This window comes from Dermochelys coriacea, chromosome 20 (assembly GCF_009764565.3).
Source record: "Dermochelys coriacea isolate rDerCor1 chromosome 20, rDerCor1.pri.v4, whole genome shotgun sequence".
In the NCBI taxonomy this organism is placed as follows: Eukaryota; Metazoa; Chordata; order Testudines; family Dermochelyidae; genus Dermochelys; species Dermochelys coriacea.
The window spans coordinates 1145528-1157236 of NC_050087.2; positions in this window are offsets into that span (position 1 = coordinate 1145528).

Consider the following 11709-nt stretch of genomic DNA (forward strand, 5'->3'; position numbering starts at 1 on the left):
GGCTGCGGCCCCATTGCACTGGGCCCTGTACGAACAGAATTCATGAGACCAAACGTTGGGATGCAGAACCTCCTGCTTCAGGGTGGAAGCTGGTCTCTCTTCGGGAGGGGGATGAGGCCTTGCAGGGGGGCAGATGGATTGCATGTCTGCCAGCTGGGGGTGTCCCGCTCCTTTCCCTGCGGTTGCTGTCGGAGATGGGACGCTGGATGGACATTGGGCACTGACCCAGATAGTTTGAAGTGTCCCCAGATCCTGTTCTCGGGGACACAGCAGGACTGGTGGCATCTGGCTTGTGTTCTAAAACAACTTCCCATGGGCTGGAGGATGTCCCAGCTGCTCTGGCGGCTGACAAGCCAAGGTTTACGTCCAGCCCTGACCTGAACAGTGTCTCCTGCTGGGTGTACCGGTGGCACTGATGAGCTCTTGGCAGGAGCTGGCAACCCTAGACCAGGTCTGAGATCCTGGCTGCTGCTGGCAATTGGCGATTGGCTGCTGGGGTGGGGCTGATGAAGTGGGGACACATGCTGCCCTGACTGGCAGCCTGGTGAAGTCGCAGTCACTCCTTTCACATCCCCCAGGTGTGTAAATGCAGGGGGGGCCTGGATTGAGCCCTGGAGACAGACTTCCCCTGCACTGCTCCAGCATGGGCCTGTCCTGCCCCAGGAGAGCCCTGCCCATGTGCCTCAAACCTCCCCTGCTGGGGCCAGCTTGATGTTTAGTCCCCACAGCCCTTTGGGTCCAAGACTGGCCGGCAGTGGGGCTAGCTGGGCCGAGAACCCTCGTGACTCATTCCACCCACAGCAATGACTAGCGACCTGGCTTGGGTTTGAACTGGCTTCCTGGCCCATCAGCGTGTTACTGAGCTGCCAAACCCAGGGCAAGCCTGGCCTGCAGATCAGCTGGTTCCTATGCCATCTGCCTGCCTGGGCTCATGACGCACGAGTGAACGTGCACCTCTGGTGAGCAGCACCAGCATTCGCAGCGCTGAATGGCAGTGGCCTGGCACCAGAGCAGGAGATGAATCACTGAAACAAAAATAAAAGTAACCTAGAGCCGCATATACCAGCACTGGGAGCAGTGCAAGGCCTCTCAGCGGGGCCCGGCTCAGCACTGCTTTTGGGCTGAGGTTCCCATGCAATCCTGCACTGTCTGTAACAACCGCCTGCCCTGCCGAGGGGCTCTGATTTCAGCTCAAGCTGGGCCGTAGGAACAGCTTAGACAGTGGGATTTGCACGTTGAGCCCATATGGAAACTCTGATGCCCTTGAACGGTAACAAATATCCTCCAGGCGGCTGTGGCCAGCTCGGCACCTGTCTTGCTGTTGATTTGTTCTCCCTGAAATAGACTGGGAATCGAGATCTCTCCCCGCCCCTGACTCCTCACTCCAGCTGCAATGATTCCCCCTCTGGCAGGGACTCAGGCTCCTGTTGGCCTTTGAATGGTTGCCCAAAGGCGGGTGTTTAAGTGCCAGGCTGCAGCGGGGAGCATGTGTGGGTCTAACTGGCTGGCTCAGTCCCTGGAGTGGCCTGAGGAGCTGGGGAACTGGAGCAGGCGCGGCCAAGCGAACAGCTGTGGGCACAGACCGGTCCAGCTGCCTTGGCCTACCCCCCCAGAGCAGGATGCGCAGAGGTTCCCCCCCAAAATTAATTGTGGGTGCCCAACAGAGAGCACTGGGCCGGGGCTGCAGAAGTGCAGAGCCCTCCCCAGCTCCAAATGAAGGCACGGGGCTCAAGCTGCGGGTCCAGAGTGAGCAGCCCCCTGGGACTATCAGCCCAGCCCCTCCTCCACCCCTCATTCGTGGTGAAGAATTGACAAGCGGGACATCATGGTGTATCTGTCAAAGCAGCCAGGCTCAGCATGGGTCATGCTGCACTCGTTTGAGCTGTAATCTGGGTGTAATGCACCATCCCGTGGGTGCCCCATGGGGGAGAGCCCTGCCCAGCCTTGACTCCTCTAGCGCGCTTAGCTGGGGCTTGGTGCATGCGGCTGCGTTACCTTCCCACGGCATGTCTAGGGTCATGCAGAGAGGGTTTCTGACACTGTCGATGTGGCCTCCCACCCGCTCTCTGCCCTCAATGTGCTGTGTGGCTGTTGAGCAGCTGGAATGTTCCACCCCAGACAGGGCTGCATTTCAGCACTGGGTGAGCAGTTCCCTTGGGGTGTTGCTGTGGGATGGTTAAACAGTGGCCATGTCCCACCCCAGAGGTGATGTCTCACTGGTGCCACATGATTCCCTTCTTCCCCCCCACCCCCTTACAAAGCTGTCTGGGAGCCTGCGGACTGAAGAGTGCTGGACTGGCAGCATCATGTCACTCATGGTACGGCAGCGAGCCTGGGAATAATGGCCTCCTTTGATGCGGTGAGGCCTGCGATCACGGCCTGAGGCATCCCGCTGCTTGGGGCCGGCTGGGGAGCTTCGTGGGCACGGAATTTTCCATCTGAATCTCGGGCTGCTGACTCGGACTGGGCCAAACGGTCCATGGACAGTAACTCCATTGAGGCTCCTGCAGAACAGAGCGGGGGGGAGGAATAAACCAGCCGCCCCCAGCCCAGCACGTGTGAGCAATGCTGGAGCCCTGGGTGAGGGAGCGTGGTAGAGGGGGCACTGCTGATCCAGGGCCCAGAGAGCTGTTCAAGGGAAGCAGGCAGAGAGGAAAGTGAGCAGGGCGCTGGCTTTAGAAGTGGTTTAGCAGGAAGAGCAAGTGCCTACGCAGTCAGGACACCTGGGTTCTCATCTGTGAGCTGGGAAAAGCGCATGGCTGGTAACAGAGCAAGGGGGCTAGGAGTCAGCACTCGGGAGTCTAGTCCTGGCTCTGGGAGGGGGTCTAGTGGGTTAGAGCAGGGGGCTGGGAACAACCTAGGACCCTTGGTTCTATTTCTAGCTTTACAATAGATTTTTCATTGTGACCTTGGTCAAGTCTCTCTGCCTCCATTTCCCCGCTGAGCGGTGGTTGGTTGTAACTCCCTCGGCCTCCCAGGCTGAAATTGCAGCTACTCATGGAGGTTGCTGGGTGAAAGCCAGGCAGTTGTGAATAGAGACAAAATGCTGCCAAACTGCCTCCCTGGCCGTCCCTGAGCTGAGGGGGTAAAGCAGCTGCTGTGTCAGGGCGATGATGAAAGTGGAGATGTGATGTGCCCGCCCGGCCCCCCGCGTAATCTGTCCATACTGCACTGGGGTGGAAGCTGAACTCTTAGGAGAATGTCCCAGGGTTAGCCTGCCCAGAAGTCTGCTCCCCGCCCTCCTGGGGGAAGGGTCCCCCCACAGGCGGGGATTGGGGTGGTGTCGCTGCTGCCAGGTCAGCACAAAGAATTCCAAAATGGAGCAATGGCGTTTTGCACCTTTCCCGTGGAGATCTTCAAGCACAAGCCGAATCCTGCTTCGACTACGCCAGGGTAAAGCCAGAGTGACTCCACAGGCTGCAGGGGAGTTCCTGCAGCTCTACATCAGCTTCCTGGGAGCCGCATCTGGCCCCTGACACCAAAGTGGCCCAGCACTCCTCTGGCTGGGGGATTGTTAGAAACATGTTTTTATGCACCATTCTGAGAGCATTTTGCAAAGGGGCCTGTTGGAAGCTCTTTGGAATAGGGACTATCATGTTCTGTGTTTGTGCAGCGCACAGCACCAGTGTCTCCTAGGTGCTACCATGGTACACCAAGTAAATCATGTACAGCACCTAGCACAGAGGAGGTCTGGGACTGATTATCACCATTCTACAGCTGGAGAGATGGACGCATAGAGATGGGAAGGCACTATGGTCACATCGCAAGTCCATGGCAGAGCTGGGGATGGAACCCAGGAGTCCTGCTTTCCAGGCCTGTGCCCCATTTGCTGGACTGTGCAGAAGAATAAGCTCACTGAGGGTTACATTCAGATCTCTGTTATGCCAATGTCAATCCGGAGTGACTCCTTCATACTCAGTGGGGTTGCTCTGATTTTACCGCAGTCAATCTGGGACAGAGAGATGACGTGAATTTCCTAAGGTTATGCAGCAAAACCAGGAGTCGAATCCAGGAGTCCTGGCTACCAGAGCATGGATCGAACCACTCAGCAGCAGCAGCACTGCCTCGCGGGAAAAACCAGTGAGGGGAACTCCTCTCAGCAGCGCAAACCCATGTTCCAAAATCATAACCCTTAAAAACTATTCATTTGGGGTCTGGTCGTTTCCCTGCTGGGTTTTGAGCCCCAGGAATAACATTTTCAAGATTTTCTTTGCAGCCACGCAGGCGAGAAACCTTCTCTCTTTAGGAATGAGAGCTCAGACGCTCACCTAATCCCCTGACTCTGGGAAGTGGGGCCTGAAGGAAAACAGGCAATATTGCCAGGCGCACAGTGAAAGGCCAGAGTTGGCAATGCTGTCCTCTAACCTGGAGCAGAGCATGCTGGGCAGCAAGAGATGCCAGGGAATTAATTAGTGTGATCTTTAGCATCTTGGAGCCAAGCATGCCCTGGGAGACAGCTGCATCAGGATCTGTCGTAGGGTGCACGGCTCCTTTCCAAGTTTGTGGAATCTTTCTCCATCTGGGATTTTTATCCTTAATGTCCCCCTCCTCCCCGCTGCGTTTCTTTGTCACTGGCGGCTGAGATCGGTCCTGTGGGGACAGTCTTGGCATCCTGACTGGCTAAAATGGAGCATCCCATTCCCAGGGGAGCCACTAGGACCAGTATTTGTAGGGGCTGGGGCTCTGTGGACTGCTCTCTGCTCCAGACCAGGACCATCTCCTACTGGAGGAGGGAATGACCCTGATCACTTGCTCCCTGGATGGACCCGAGGGCCCTCTGCCAGCCCCACTGCCTAACCGCAGGCCCTCTGGGCTGTGCACTCGAGGTGTTGACAACAGGCTGGGCAGGGGACGGGGACATGTGGGGCTCTCTCTAGGCCTGGTTAGTGCACTCAGGGGAGGGAAGGGGTGCCTGTGAGCTAAGAGAGCGTTCCAATCACCCCTGTGTGAAGGACCAAGGCGTTGGCTGGCGTAGCACTGAAGTGGTGTGTCAATTATTGCTCTTTCCATTTCTTATCATAGCACCCGGGAGCCTCAGGCCTGGGCCAGGGCCCTATTGTGCAAGGTGCTGTACAAACCCAGAACAAAAAGGCCCCACTTCCAATCTTCCGCTTAGGCAAAGAGACAGATGGGAATGTCCACGGAAACAAGGAGACAAACTGGCCTCCACACTAGCCTGCAGCCGTGTGATCCCCGGTTGGCTGGTGGCCCCTAACCATTGGCAAGTTTTTTCCGGCTTCTGGGCTGAGGACAGTCGTGAGGAGAGACTGAAGGAGGAGGTGTGAGTTGTGCAGATGTTTGAGGGGAGCACAGAGGAGATGTCCACCCAGGCCCATAGAATGGGCTGTCACTGACTGCAGTGCGGATCAGATCCGGCCTCTCGCAGGCCCAAGCAGAAGAAGGGTATGTTGGATGGATGCTTCCCAGCCCCATTTGCCAGTGGCCTCCATCTTCTGCCCTTGCACAAGCTGTAAGAACACCCAGGGATGTACAAAAGCATCTGCCCCCCCGCCCCACATCCACCCCTTTATGTTGCAAGGGGAATAACTGGCCCATAGAACAAATGTTAATGAATCTGCCAAAGGCCCGCACCAAACAACCGGAGCATTGAGATGGCCTGGGATAAACAGCCGGCCTCTCGCCATCCTGGAGACAATGGCGGGTCTGTTTTGTATTGACCGTTCATTTCCCAAACGACAATAGTCAAAGGGGATGTGACGTCGCCACCACGGTGGAATCCCAGTGTGTGTTTTCCAGGCCTGAATGCCGGGCGTTCTTGACTGCGTGGGCTTTGGAAAACCTTGTTCACCGGGAACACAAGAGCCCCCTTGCTGATGCTTTGCGGCCTGTCAAAGTTCCCATTGCATCTGGGCCGCGGCCCCTCCTGGGCTGGCGCCTGTTCCACGACCCGCTCCCGCCAGCTGGGCGTTCTGCTCCATGCTGCGTGCCCCAGCGCCTCTCTGTGCCCCCACCCGCGGCGGGCAGACCATGACCCCGCTCCGCCTGATGGCAAACAGGGTCGCAGCCTTAGCCCTATGGCCTGCTGAGCTCCCTCCTGCTCTGACTGTCCCTGGGCCAATGCTGAAGTGGCTGTCAGGTGAGGCGAGCTCTCCGACCTTCCGCTAGCCCAGCGTGCAATCCCCTGACCCCCGGCAAGGCAGCTGGACCATGAAGGGCCATGGGCTCAGCCCACCCGTGCCCTGGGAGCAGATGGGCTTTGAGGCAGAGAGAAGGAGGCTGCTTAGGGCAGGAGCTCAGGGTCAGAAGGACATGTAGGGGGGATGCTCTCCTGCTGTAGAGCCAGGTGGGGTGAGGAGCTGCTGTAAGCCCGATGAGGGGCTGGGGGAAAGGATGCTAGATGGGCGGGAGTGGTGCAGGGCGCTTGCTCCAGGGTCCCTGGCTGGAGTCCAGAGTAGAGGGAGGCCCGGGCTCTCCCTCTAGGGCTCCAAGAAAGGTGGGAGGCCCCTGGTGCATGGAGCCGTAGCGGGAGGTAGCTGGACGAGAGCTGGGTTTGCCAATTGTGACAAAGTGGGATTATTCTTAATGTTTCCTCTGAATACAGTAGGGGTGCCTCAGTTTCCCCTAGGCATTTCCTAAGTCTCTAGGTGGTGGGATAAGGGGGTGTAATTGTTGCAGAGCAAAGGGCCAGGGTACATAAATGGCTGACACTCTGTCTCCTGGCAACTGATGGCCTGGGCCCTTCCCCCCTGCAAGGTGAGAGCTAAAGGGTTGGAGAACAAAGGAATCCGGTGACCTCCTGGCCCAGGATAAGGACAAAGCCCAGAGGAGGGGGGGCTGGAGGGGGAGTCAGTTTGGGGCTGGCTGGGGACATGAAGTGAAGTGCAGACATGGTTGTCTGGCTCACTGCCCCACCCAAAATGGACCCAGCTGAGGGGTCCTGTTCTCTGCACCTACAAGCTCTGCTTTAGACCGTGTTCCTGTCATCTAATAAACCTCTGTTTTACTGGCTGGCTGAGAGTCACGTCTGACTGCGAAGTTGGGGTCTGGCTTCCCCAGGACCCCACCTGGGCGGACTTGCTGTGGGAAGCGCACAGAGGGGCAGAGGATGCTGAATGCTCCGATGTCTGACCAGGAAGGGGGAAGCCGGGTGAGCTGCGTGTCCTGCAGACAGTCTGCGCCCAGAGAGGAGACTCCCCCAGAGTCCTGACTGGCTTTGTGGGGAGCAGTTCCAGAGCATCGCCCGGGGACTCCATGACAACTGGTGGCAGTGGTGGGATATACTGCACTGTGCAGATGGCACTTCCTGCAGTAAGTGACTGGGGAGCAGTAAAACGAAGGGGGATTGACGAGGACCAGGTGTGCTGAAGGCTCAGAGAAGAGCGGTTTCGGGGGGCGGTTAACCCCTGGGAGTGTGTGACCAGCGAGAAGGACTGTGCAGTAATGGGGTCCCCCCGGGGACTGCGGGGAGCAGTCTCAGGGTGGAGGAGCCTGCGGCTTGGCCCTGGCAGAGAGAAGGACTTTTGCAGTAACAGGGTTCCCCTGGGGATTGCAGCGAGCAGTCCCACGGGCGAAGGAGTCTGCAGCTCGACCCTGGCAAAGAGGTGGTGACCTCGAGAAGGGCTGGCACACGAGGGGTTCTCCCTGGAAACTGTGGGGAGCTGAGAGCACACAGGCCTGTGAGTCCACAACAACTTGGGAAGAGTGGAGTGAGGGCCTGTCACCATCTCCTTAAGAAGGACATTGTAACCCTGTGCAAAAAGAGAGGGTTGCACATTGGAAAGTTCACCAAAGCACAGTTAATCGTGCAGCTGGAGGAGGATGACAGCTCTAAGGAGCAGATTCCTGACCCAAATAGGGCTATAGCAGGATCTGGGAGCATCTTGAGTAGTAACCAGGCATCCCCAAGACTCCTGTCCCCTACCAGATGGGGGTCTTCACGATCGGGTTCCCCATCAGGGGATCGGAGACGGACGGGATTGGAGCTGAGTCCCAGAGAGCAAGAGGACTGTGAGAGACAGCGAGAGCCCGAGAAGGAGCTGCAGAAGCAGCAGGAGCATGAACTGGCGATGGTGGAGTGGAGAGGCAGAGGGGACCTCCCGGGGTGAGCGGGGATAGACCCCGGGGTGCCAGTTCCGCAGGGACTCTCGATACTAAATTGCTGCCCCTGGTTAAGGAGGGGGAGATGTGGATGCCCCCTCACTGCCTTGGAGCAGGCTGGCGATTTGAACCAGGGGACCCTGCGGAACAGCCCCGGTGTCTAGTTCCCTTGCTGGGTCCCAAGGCCATAGACTCCGTCAGCCAGATGGGTGGGGAGGTGGACAGGCTCCCACTCCTGACCCCAACCTATATGTCTGTGTGGAGTTTCCTGGGGTCAGGCCCCTCGAACCCCCAGTGGGAGTGGAAGGTGATGGTCAATGGGGAGACAGTCCTGGGGTGGCGAGATCCTGGGACAGAGAGAACTGTTGTCAGGCCCCTGGTGGTGCAGCCTCAGATGCTGAGGGGCTGTGTGAGCTGGGTGAGGGTCCCAGGGATGAAGCCCCTCACCCTGCCTATGGCCCAGATCCCTGTGCAGACCCAGAAGGGGTGGGGCTGGCTGGTCCTTGGGGTTCTCAAGGATATCAGCTGCGAGACCCTGTTGTGGGGTGACTGTGTCTCTTTGGGACAGGATCCAGGCCCTGCTCCTGAGCTGTAGCTCACGAAAGCTTATGCTCTAATAAATTTGTTAGTCTCTAAGGTGCCACAAGTACTCCTTTTCTTTTTGCGAATACAGACTAACACGGCTGCTACTCTGAAACCTGCCAAGGGTTTGAATTTGAATCCAGGGAACCAATCGACAGAGAGGGAAATGGTCAGTGAAAATGCAGATGACCTGGCTGGCAGCGGGGAGGAGCTGCTAGGCTCAGGCTACCTGCCTGCCTGTAACCAGCCCCCTGGAGCTGGGTGGGACAGAGAGATGCTCCCTGCCCCCTTGCACACCAGAGAGGGGGCTCACGCTGGCTCTGATGCAGCGAGGAAAGCAGCGAGCTCGCTGCCTACCCCCACTGGGACAGCAAGGGCAGCGCTGAGCACAGTGGGAGCTGAGACCCCAGCTGAGTGGGGGGAGACACAGGCAGGGCAGGGGATCTGTCGGGAGTGGCAAGGTGCTTGGTAAGGAAAGTTTGGATGAGCCTAGGCAGCCTTGAGGGCTGATGGCTTTGTCTAGTCAGCAGTTGGGGAAGGCCAGGAGAGTGGAAGATGAGTGTCCCTGCACCTTACCTGTTAGCTGGGTGGAGAATTGGGACAGTGAAGGAAACGTGCCTGTGTCTGTTGGGGGTATTGACTTGCCTGTGGAGGGAGCTACCCTGGTCTCAAGCAGTTGTCTGTAAACAGCCCTGTGTGCTGGGACCAGGGGAATGATCCCAAGCTGTGTGTCTGGGAAAGGAGAAAGTGTCTCCGGCTCTTCTTTGTCTGTGGAGCAGACAGAAGGGGCCTTTCAGCCGGTGATGGTGGAGAATAGTGCAGTTGTCTCAGAGTTGGTTCTGGATTCAGCTAAAGCCCAGGAAGGGAATGGCCCTAAGTTTGGGTCTGCTACGGAGAATGACCCTGTAACTAGGTCACATCCAGTTAGTGTCTATGTAAAATCCCAGAGACCAGACAATTCTGGGGCTTGTATTTTGCCTGTTGCTAGTGTGTGGCTGGGAAAGGCTGTAGCAACTCTGTCTAATCAGGGTGAGATCCTAGCCAGGGCACAAGGAGAGCAGAAAGATTATTTGATTGTGTTACCTACTGAGGATGTGGAAACCTGTAGCAAGAAGGAAAAGATTCCTGAATTTGTGTGTGGCAAAGGGAAGGAGAAGGCTTCTAACCTTTTATCTAGGAAGTCTGTGAGTTTGCCTGAAAGGGTATTGTGTAGGAATCCGCCTGATGGGCCAGAGGTAATTCTGGATGTAAGTGAGACCCAGAAAGAGTCTGTTGTTGCTCAGGAAAGTGTTTCTCTAGAGCAAGCCCTAGGTGAAGAGGGTAAGGGCAGAATTTCTGTGAGGGGTGAATTGTTGCATAGAAAAGCCCCTAGGGAAAGGAATCCTCCTGGAGTCTTTGCAAGCAGTTTACTGCAACTGAAGGGTGTGAAAGTGATTTAATCAAGACAAAAAGAAAAGGAGTACCCGTGGCACCTTAGAGACTAACAAATTTAATGCATCCGATGAAGTGAGCTGTAGCTCACGAAAGTTTATGCTCTAATAAATTTGTTAGTCTCTAAGGTGCCACGGGTACTCCTTTTCTTTTTGCGAATACAGACTAACACGGCTGCTACTCTGAAATTAATCAAGACAGTTTCAGTTCCTAACAGTCAGAAATTTTCTGTTGTGAATGAAGCCACTGACTTTCCTGTTGGAAGATCCAGTGTGGATGGCTTTGAGAAGGTCTCAGATGGAGTGAAAGCTGTTAAGAAAGTTAAACAGTCCTATTACCAAGTGGCTGTGTTTGGCCAGCTTGTTGGGGAGACAAGGTTGTTGAGAAAGGGATGTCTCCATGCTAGTTCTGTAAGTGAACAGTCTGTGGCCCAGGTCAAGATGGGGGCTCTTAACCAAGAGAGCCCGAATTGCAGCCCTCCAGACTGGAGCGCTGGGAGAAGACCCGATCCCAGTTCGACCCCCAGGGGTTTTGGGGTGGCAAAAGGGCACGGGCCTCATAAACCTTCCCACATAGATTCATAGATACTAAGGTCAGAAGGGACCATTCTGATCATTTAGTCCGACCTCCTGCACAGCGCAGGCCACAGAATCTCACCCACCTACTTCTACGAAAAACCTCACCTATGTCTGAGCTATTGAAATCCTCAAATCATGGTTTAAAGACTTCAAGGAGCAGAGAAGCCTCCCTCAAGTCACCCATGCCCCATGGTACAGAGGAAGGCGAAAAACCTCCAGGGCCTCTCCAATCTGCCCTGGAGGAAAATTCCTTCCCGAACCCCAAATATGGCGATCAGCTAAACCCTGAGCATATGGGCAAGATTCACCAGCCAGATACTACAGAAAATTCTTTCCTGGGTAACTCAGATCCCATCCATCTAATATCCCATCTCAGGGGATTAGTCCTATTTACCCTGAATATTTAAAGATCAATTACTTACCAAAATCACATTATCCCATCATAGCATCTCCTCCATAAACTTATTGAGTAGAATCTTAAAACCAGATAGATCTTTTGCCCCCACTGCTTCCCTTGGAAGGCTATTCCAAAACTTCACTCCTCTGATGGTTAGAAACCTTTGTCTAATTTCAAGTCTAAACTTCCTGGTGGCCAGTTTATACCCATTTGTTCTTGTGTCCACATTGGTGCTGAGCTTAAATAATTCCTCTCCCTCTCCTGTATTTATCCCTCTGATATATTTATAGAGAGCAATCATATCTCCCCTCAACCTTCTTTTAGTTAGGCTAAACAAGCCAAGCTCCTTAAGTCTCCTTTCATAAGACAAGTTTTCCATTCCTCGGATCATCCTAGTAGCCCTTCTCTGTACCTGCTCCACTTTGAATTCATCCTTTTTAAACATGGGAGACCAGAACTGCACACAGTATTCTAGGTGAGGTCTCACCAGTGCCTTGTATAATGGTACTAACACCTCCTTATCCCTACTGGAAATGCCTCTCCTGATGCATCCCAAAACCGCATTAGCTTTTTTCACAGCCATATCACATTGGCAGCTCATAGTCATCCTATGATCAACCAATACTCTAAGGTCCTTCTCCTCTTCCGTTACTTCTAATTGAT